Below are 7,487 nucleotides of genomic sequence, written 5' to 3'. Positions count from 1 at the left end.
TGGCACCCTTTCTGAATGTATGGTTGGTTTTGTTCGTTGGATTGTGGCTAGAGGAGATAGCTGAATGAGAGGAACTGCTCCGAATTGTAACCGTCCAACAGCGATGTTTCGATGTTGTCGAATTAAATTGTGTGGCTTTACCATTAAAGCCGCACGAGATGCAATGAGAGTGTGCCTCGTTCGAAAGGAAAATAAGAGAGCGAGTAAACGAGAGAGAGCAGACAACAGGAAAGCGAGCGAGAGAGAATGTTGGTACGGGATGACAAAACAATGACCATGATAAGAGGTCTGTTGCAATAATCAACATTTGCCACCTCCACACTCTGCAGCTCTGCAGTCACCCAACCCACTCCTACTGCAGCAGCGTGAGAAACCCGACAGAAATTCACCACACGGTACGATATTCACCACCGAGAGAGCAAAATACACAATGCAAACTGAGAAAATGTAGTTCGGCCGCGGGGTGAGCGTCCAGCATGAAAATCCGTCCAAGGAAAACCGCTTCGTTCGCGTTGGTTCGCGTTCACGTGTCACACACAAAATAGACGCGCCTGCGCCCCGAAAAACTCGTGAGTGGTTTTTCGAACTTCGAAACGTCACTCACTCTCCCGCCCTTCGCTCGTTCGCTCTTTCGGTTCGATTGTTTCGCGATTCTTTCACATTCCCAATAACATCAACCCAGTCTCAGCTGGCATTACTGAATGAGGATATTAGGCTGAGAATTCGCGACGACATACGGTCTTGAGAACGAGAGCGTGCCGAAAAAATGAGCACTCACCACGTCCGTGAGTGCCGCCACTCGCGGCTCCGTTGTTGAATGTAGCATTTAAAGCAAACGTTCGGCCGCCCGTTCGGATTTAGTTTCGACCCAATCCTTACGCCGAAAGGAGGAGGGTTTCTCTATGCGCGTCGCGCGTTAAAAAATAGTGCGTAGGGCTGTTTTCCAACCAGCCAAAAAGGAAACCAAAGCTGCTTCCTATTAGTCCTGCTTCCGTGTACTCCGAAAAAACAAAAATAGAGAGAAACTGTGAAGGTGCGTTATTTGAGGGAACAACATGTTTGTCACGCGTGTGTTTCCAACCCACGGGTCGTGTTTGGAGGTGAAATGAAAGAAACTGCGACGAGCGATGCATAAACATTCCAATGGTCTTTGTTTATGCTGAAACGACCACTTCCGCACATTCAATGTGTGTCATCGTACTAAAAAAGGTGAACATTTAACCATTAGACATGTTGACATGAGAACGAAAGCGTGTGCTTATGGAGTTTACATTAAAGTCAGTGAAAGATGGGAACGAACGGTCGGTTTACTATTGCTTGCATCTGGTTGAGTAAATCGTGTGTTTCATGCACTTCAATTTCGATGAAAAGCACGATCCATTTGCAATGCATTTTATCCACCCATTTCCCTGTTAGAGTCCATCCTGTCCATCATGTTGCCACCAAACCGGCCATCACCCAAACCGGAAGGAAGTTGCATATCGAATAGCAAAAGAAAAAGGGAAAAAACACTTTACCACGGCCAAACTCCGACCTCGCAGCAGCTGTTGTGAAAACACATTTTCTTCGCATTTTCTTGCAAATTTTCCCTTTCTCCTATCGCGAACCCCGAACCATTAAACTTTCTTGCCACGCTCCGCTCCAGTCAGCTGTGTGGCAGCTGTGTGGGACGAAAGTGAAGGGAAATTCCCTTATGATACATCCACGCTCCCTTTAAACGAGTGCAAGGGAAGGAACAAAAAGCAAAAAAAAAGAGAGAGCGTACCAAGTTGTCGCAAACAGCCTGCAGAAAAAAGGCGTGCTGGTCACATGGCTTCAAAAGCGGGCAACACAAAAAAAATCCCCCCAAAGACCGTCACCAAAGAGCGCCACCAAAAAGGAAGCGCGTACTTTGCGCGAGCACAAGCACTATATTGGCTAAGAAGCAACATGCGAAATGAATCCTGCCCACTTTTCGTTCCCCCACTCTGTCACACCGCGTGTGGCACGGGGCAGCGGCTGCGATGGAAAGCGGGATGGAGCGAACATCTTGCTTTTCCATTAAAGTGATTGCAGTTTTTCCGGAATGGATGGTCCGTACTGCGGCACCATCGGGATGGTGGTGTAAGTTCGTGCCCATACCATTCTACACCCTGCCGACCGCCCGGCCATTCCAGGCCCTAGCAAGGGCGAGGGCGAGATGACACTTTTCCAACACCCGCACCGCCCCCCACAACCACTCACTCTGTGTTACTTCCACCGATTTATTTTCTTGAAATTGTAAGATTTATGTGCTGCTTCAACAATTTTGCCCCAGCACGGCGGCGTTCTGTCATGCCCAGGCTCTCCCTCCGCCCTCCTTATTCCCACCCCCCCCCCCCACCGGAGGGAGGGAGTTTCCGGGGCCCCCGAAATTATCGGTGCCCCGATGTGAACCTTTCGAGGGACGGGAGAGGAAGGGAGAAGTCAGCGGAGATGGGAAACGCTCTAGGCAGCTGTTTTATCGAAATTGAAAATTAATTAATTTCCCAAGTTGCATCGTTACTCTAGGGCCGGCTTGTCGGTGGCGGGTCGGTCGGTGTTGAGCGCCTTGGCCGGGTTGGGAGCACGATTTGAAGGCGTTGGGCAAGGTTAGGGAGAGCATGACCCAATCTGAACCGAGCACATACAGCACACAGCACCGGGTACGGGCGGGCATTCGCCGGCATGTTGGGCGAATTGCTTAAGAAATGGCGATGGTGGAAAGAATATTCTTCCGCTCTTTATTTCCTTTCCTTGCTAAGTAATGGAATGGATGTTTTAAGTTCGTTTGGTGTGTCCTTTGGAAGAAGCAAACCGGGGAAAGCCTGGCAGCTCGAATTGCACAAATTCGTATCCGTTTTTTTCTATGGTCCTGTGACACACCAAAGCAAAACGAGCGAAGGTTTCGCAAGCGATTCTTTCATTTCCTCTTCTTAAATTCCTTCTCACCCTCAAAGCTTTTGGCGGACCCGGTAAGCAAGCACGGTGTAAGAGAATGTCGATAGAAATCGTTTTAAGGTTCCTCCTTGTTCTATACAAGCAGTGAGAGCTACAAAGAAAAAAACGCCATAAATAGTAGCAGTGTTTAATTGGCGCTGAAACGATTGGTTTCAGCTGATCCACGTCTTGAGAAGATTTCATCCCACCCTGTTTCGCTCTGCTCGCTAATAACACACACGCTTTTGCCGCATGTTCCGTATCGTAACCTTTACTTCAAACGACCACGCTGTAGTGCCCTCTCCTACCCTGGTGCTGCCCCTTTGCGTTGTTTCGCTTTAGAAAGAAGGCATTCCTTCGCAGCGAGTGCACGTTCTTGTACAGGGAATCTCGTTCCTTAAGGGCTCTTGTTTCACGAAACGAACGTACCTCGTGTCTGTGTATGTGTGTGTGTGTAGATCGCAGTGTTGCTGGTGCAAAGTGAAGGCTTGCGAAAGTGGATAAATGTCTGCAAACAGTGCACCCCCGAAGAAGCGTATCTCCGTGAATTTGTGAATGCGAGTGTGTGCGCTAAGAGAGAGAGGGAGAGAGAGAGAGAGAGAAAACCAGAGCGCAGAGGAAAGTGTTGTGCAAAGTGTTGTTTATTAGCCGGGATGAAATGAACGTTTTTGCGTTCCAGTGCCGGTATACATTTTCCTCCTAATTGGTTATGCTCGTCCGTCCGTCCGTCCGTCGTTGGCTGCGGAGAACTACCGCTGCGGTGGTGGAGTAGTGTGGATGAAATGCTTTCCAGTGAAGTCTGTAGTGAAGCAGCATCTTGAAGACACTGGAAAGAACCTCTTATAAACTGGCTGGATTTGTTTATCATGTTTTGCTTGCGTATGCTGCCACACCTTGCTCCCCTTGCTATGCAATAGTCAGATTGAATTAAATTCTGTGATGAGATGAGTTGCTGTGGCAGTGAATTTATAATGCCAACTAATGAGCGCGGACACTGATGAATTATGAAGTTTTATGAAGAGCTAAGAGCTGGTTAATAATGGCTGGCTTTTATCATCGTCGTGCTCGTGCGCTCTTTGAAGTGTCTTTTGCCTTTAAAAACCAAGCATAAAAAAAGGGATTTAAAATCTATGTTTTCTTGTACATATCCTGCAGATATTGCTTGATTTTCTTGAATAAAGAAAATAGCAACAAACTTTTCACATTTAAAAAACTACCCCCATGCATTGCTTTAAACGATAACGAGCAAACCCGCCAGAAAGTATAACAAGATATCACTTTAAAACTTGCCCCAATCCCGCCCATCGCAACAGGATCAGATAGAATAGAAACAAACTTCAAACTGCTTCGCACACAGGCCTACGCGCCACGCCACGCCGGTTTTTGTTTCGCAATAAAGCAGCCATACCCCAGCCGAAAGGTGTGCATCACCACATCCTGCTTCTGCCAAAGTTGTTGTAGAAAGCAGGTTGCTTTGAACGAAAGTTTCACCCCCACACACACACGCACGCACGAACATGCAAACTCACAAATGCAAACACATGCCAACACCGGCATCACAAAAGCGGCACCACATTTTATATTGGTTTCGAGCAAATAATGGCAAAGGCTCGGGTTTTTTTGTGTTTGTGGGCTGTTGTTGCTTCACCAGTCGCTCCCACCGGCGACGGTGGCGGTGCTCGTCGAAACGAAAGCTCGCCGGAAACAAAGGGACACCCCGAAAACCCGCACGAGCAAATAATATGGAAATGGGCTGTGGATGGGTAATATGTATCCATGCGCTTGTTCTTCTCCTCATTGTCATTGTCGTCGTTGGCGTCGTTTCTCTTACCCGCATAAACCGGAATCGGTGTTTATATGTGTGTTTTATGGTTTGTTTCGGAAGGGCGACAGAAACAGAAACGCTTCCCAAGACAGACACTCCGGCCCCTTTTCGCCGTCCTGCTTGCGATCTGCCAATTTGAGTAAGTTGCTGCTGCTCTCGCCGTACCGTGCCCCTCCTTGTTCAGCAAAGGCAAATCAGTTGCAATTTTCAAACTTTCCCAATTGAGAGATAAATTTATAAGGCTCCACACAAACACACACACAAACGACAAAGCCCAAAGCACATAAAACGTAAACTTTTTCGCCTACTTTATTCTATTTCACTTTTTGGGCGCTGCTTTTCGAAACGACGAACTGAAATGGCAGTTGAATTGCTGTTTTTTTGCGTTTTTCTTTCTCCCTTTGATTGGTGTGGGTGTGTGACTGGTTTTAGGGAAATTTTTGCACACAGCAACACAGCGGAAAAACAATGACAATTTGAGAAGCAGCGGCTCACAAAGGCGCACACACGCGCCCAATTGCTGGTGATTGGATGGGAGAAAATTATGTCGCACTGTGCAACACTGTGTGCCTCAGCGACAAACACTACACGCTTTTGTGCCGAATGTGCAGAGATTTTCGCGGTTTGATGAGCTGTCTCGTTTTTGTTTTGCGCGTGTCTGTTTGTGCCTCATTTTCCGTACACTTTCACTGCGAGTGCGTGATGATTTTTGCTTGCAAATCTTTTCCATCGCCAGTGAAATTGCCGGAGATTGCGCCCGTGTAGTGCCTTTTGCTGACGTGAATTTTGTGCGGAAAACACTCTGTCTTGGGAAGAGAGATTTTTTGTTGTTCGCTTACTTATTGGGCTATTTGAATCTTGAAATCATTTCTTCCTTCACGTTTATTCCACGAGCACGAGCACACTAAAAAAAAAAAATACTCCATGGTGAAAGATGGCGACAGAGAAGCGAAAGCCGCATTTTCTCTGCATCGAGGCAGACGACGGCAAGTTCGCCCTGCTGCCTTGTTTTAGTGCGCACCAAGGATTTAAGGCCGTGAATGATACCTATTTCTTTGCGCGTATTATGCGTCGGGTAGGCACAAGACGTTGCCTTCGCAGGCTGTATTACTATTTACACTGAGCTTAGAGCAAGCTGAGGGTAAGTTAAAGGCAACGTGTGCTTTTGGGGGCTCTAACTAGACTTTCGCCTCTGAACAGCAGTGCTTGTGTGTGTGTAGGTTTAGTGTTGGAATCGCACGAAGGATGCTAAGATTTTATGACGATATAAATTTCCACCCAAATCGCCCCAGTCTAGCGTTTCTGTGCATTTCTCAATGGTGGTGCTGTACATCGTACGAAATTGGTTGGATTAGCTTCGCGACAGTGTCCCATTAGGGGACATCCTGGTTTTGATTTCGTTCGCTACCGTTGCGATGTGATGTGAGGCTCTGCTGTGGTTGATTTTGTTGAGGAGACTGTCTCAAGGTCTGTCTTTGAAAGGTTGCAGCAAGCAGTGCAAGTACAAAAACCGTTCTCTGTTAGCTCGATTAGGGTATTTTTTATTTAAAGTGTGCTTGAAGAACTGCTTTTAAAAGGTTCGTTAAATGGTCCAAAAAATTGAGCTACGGAAATCAACACGCAAAAGTGTTAAAAATGATCTCTTTTTTCTCTTACGAAGAGAGCTTTTACCACAAAACCTTGCACCATTCCAATTTACTCATAAATCGCATCATTTTCTCAAGAAACTCCCAAATTATTCTATAAAAGAAAGACACAACACCGTTGAAAATATTCACATTTTCTCTAAATTGCTTCATCAACCTTCACGCTTCGGTGCGGAATATTGATAAACTCGAGAAAACCGACAGCCCACGACAGACACAAAACTATCGGCACACTATACCTTTGCGCTCCCTTGCTATGATCGAGCTCAGCCCAACAGTTGGTGTACGATTGAGCGAATCCAATCTATTTGGAAGCATCCGGTTTTGACACAAAAGCACAGCAAAAATAATAGGAAAAGAAAAACACAACCTTCACCAAATAAAACTGATGGTGGATTGTACTTCCCAGCTGCTGGACTTTGCTCACCCAGAGGAAAGGACTATCGTCTTTGGTGAAAAAAGAAATTTGCTACACTACTACCATTTCTCCTGCTTCTGGAAGTCATCCACATCCGAGACGATCGCTTTTCTTTTCGGGGAAAAACACACACACACAGGCACATACTCATAAACATGGAACAAACGGAAACGGAAAAGCGCAATATCCTTCATTTATTGTGCTACACTTCTCTCTCGCTTGCAACTTTTGTTTTAGATATGCTTTTTTCCTTCTTTCCCTTCATTGTTGGTGTCATTCTATTGTGTTCTGCACAGTGTTCCTCTTGCACAAACCCCGGCTCCAGAGCCAGGGGCAAACCTCATTGAAGATGGACACGTTTCACACATTTGACGTGAAGCACGTGGCATAGCCATTCTGGTGCGCTGCAAAATGGCAGTCGAAAAGTTTTTCTCCTGCCCGTGTTTTGCCTGCCTTTTCCATGTCGTGCCTAGGAAGGTTTGTACACGCTTCCTTACCAGTGGGTGCAAAACTGGCGGCGAGCTACAAATGACCATAAGGGACACACACAGAGCAATGGAAAAAGAAGTAGCAAATCACACAGAGCCTTTTGAGGTGAATGTTAGAAAGGAAAGATGAAAATAACAATACAGCTGGCGTGCTTGGTTCTTTTTCTGGTCCA

The 7,487-nt window shown here is 46.5% G+C and overlaps 1 protein-coding gene across 3 annotated transcripts in view; it reads left to right on the top strand.

Annotated features, from left to right (window-relative positions):
* The first annotated feature begins 874 nt into the window (after positions 1 to 874).
* LOC120901567 (protein O-mannosyl-transferase TMTC2) overlaps positions 875 to 7,487 on the top strand; it is a 157,725-nt gene continuing 151,112 nt past the window's right edge. For 2 of the 3 annotated variants that reach the window (XM_040309604.1, XM_040309607.1), the window contains exon 1: positions 875 to 1,033. The gene's annotated coding sequence lies outside the window, so the exon portion shown is untranslated. Of the gene's footprint in view, positions 1,210 to 7,487 lie in introns of all 3 variants that reach the window. The other variant, XM_040309606.1, reaches the window with a different exon arrangement.

This window comes from Anopheles arabiensis, chromosome 3 (genome assembly GCF_016920715.1).
Source record: "Anopheles arabiensis isolate DONGOLA chromosome 3, AaraD3, whole genome shotgun sequence".
Lineage (NCBI taxonomy): Eukaryota > Metazoa > Arthropoda > Insecta > Diptera > Culicidae > Anopheles > Anopheles arabiensis.
Note: the sequence above shows the minus strand (reverse complement) of the source record. Positions and strands in the feature narration are given on the sequence as shown.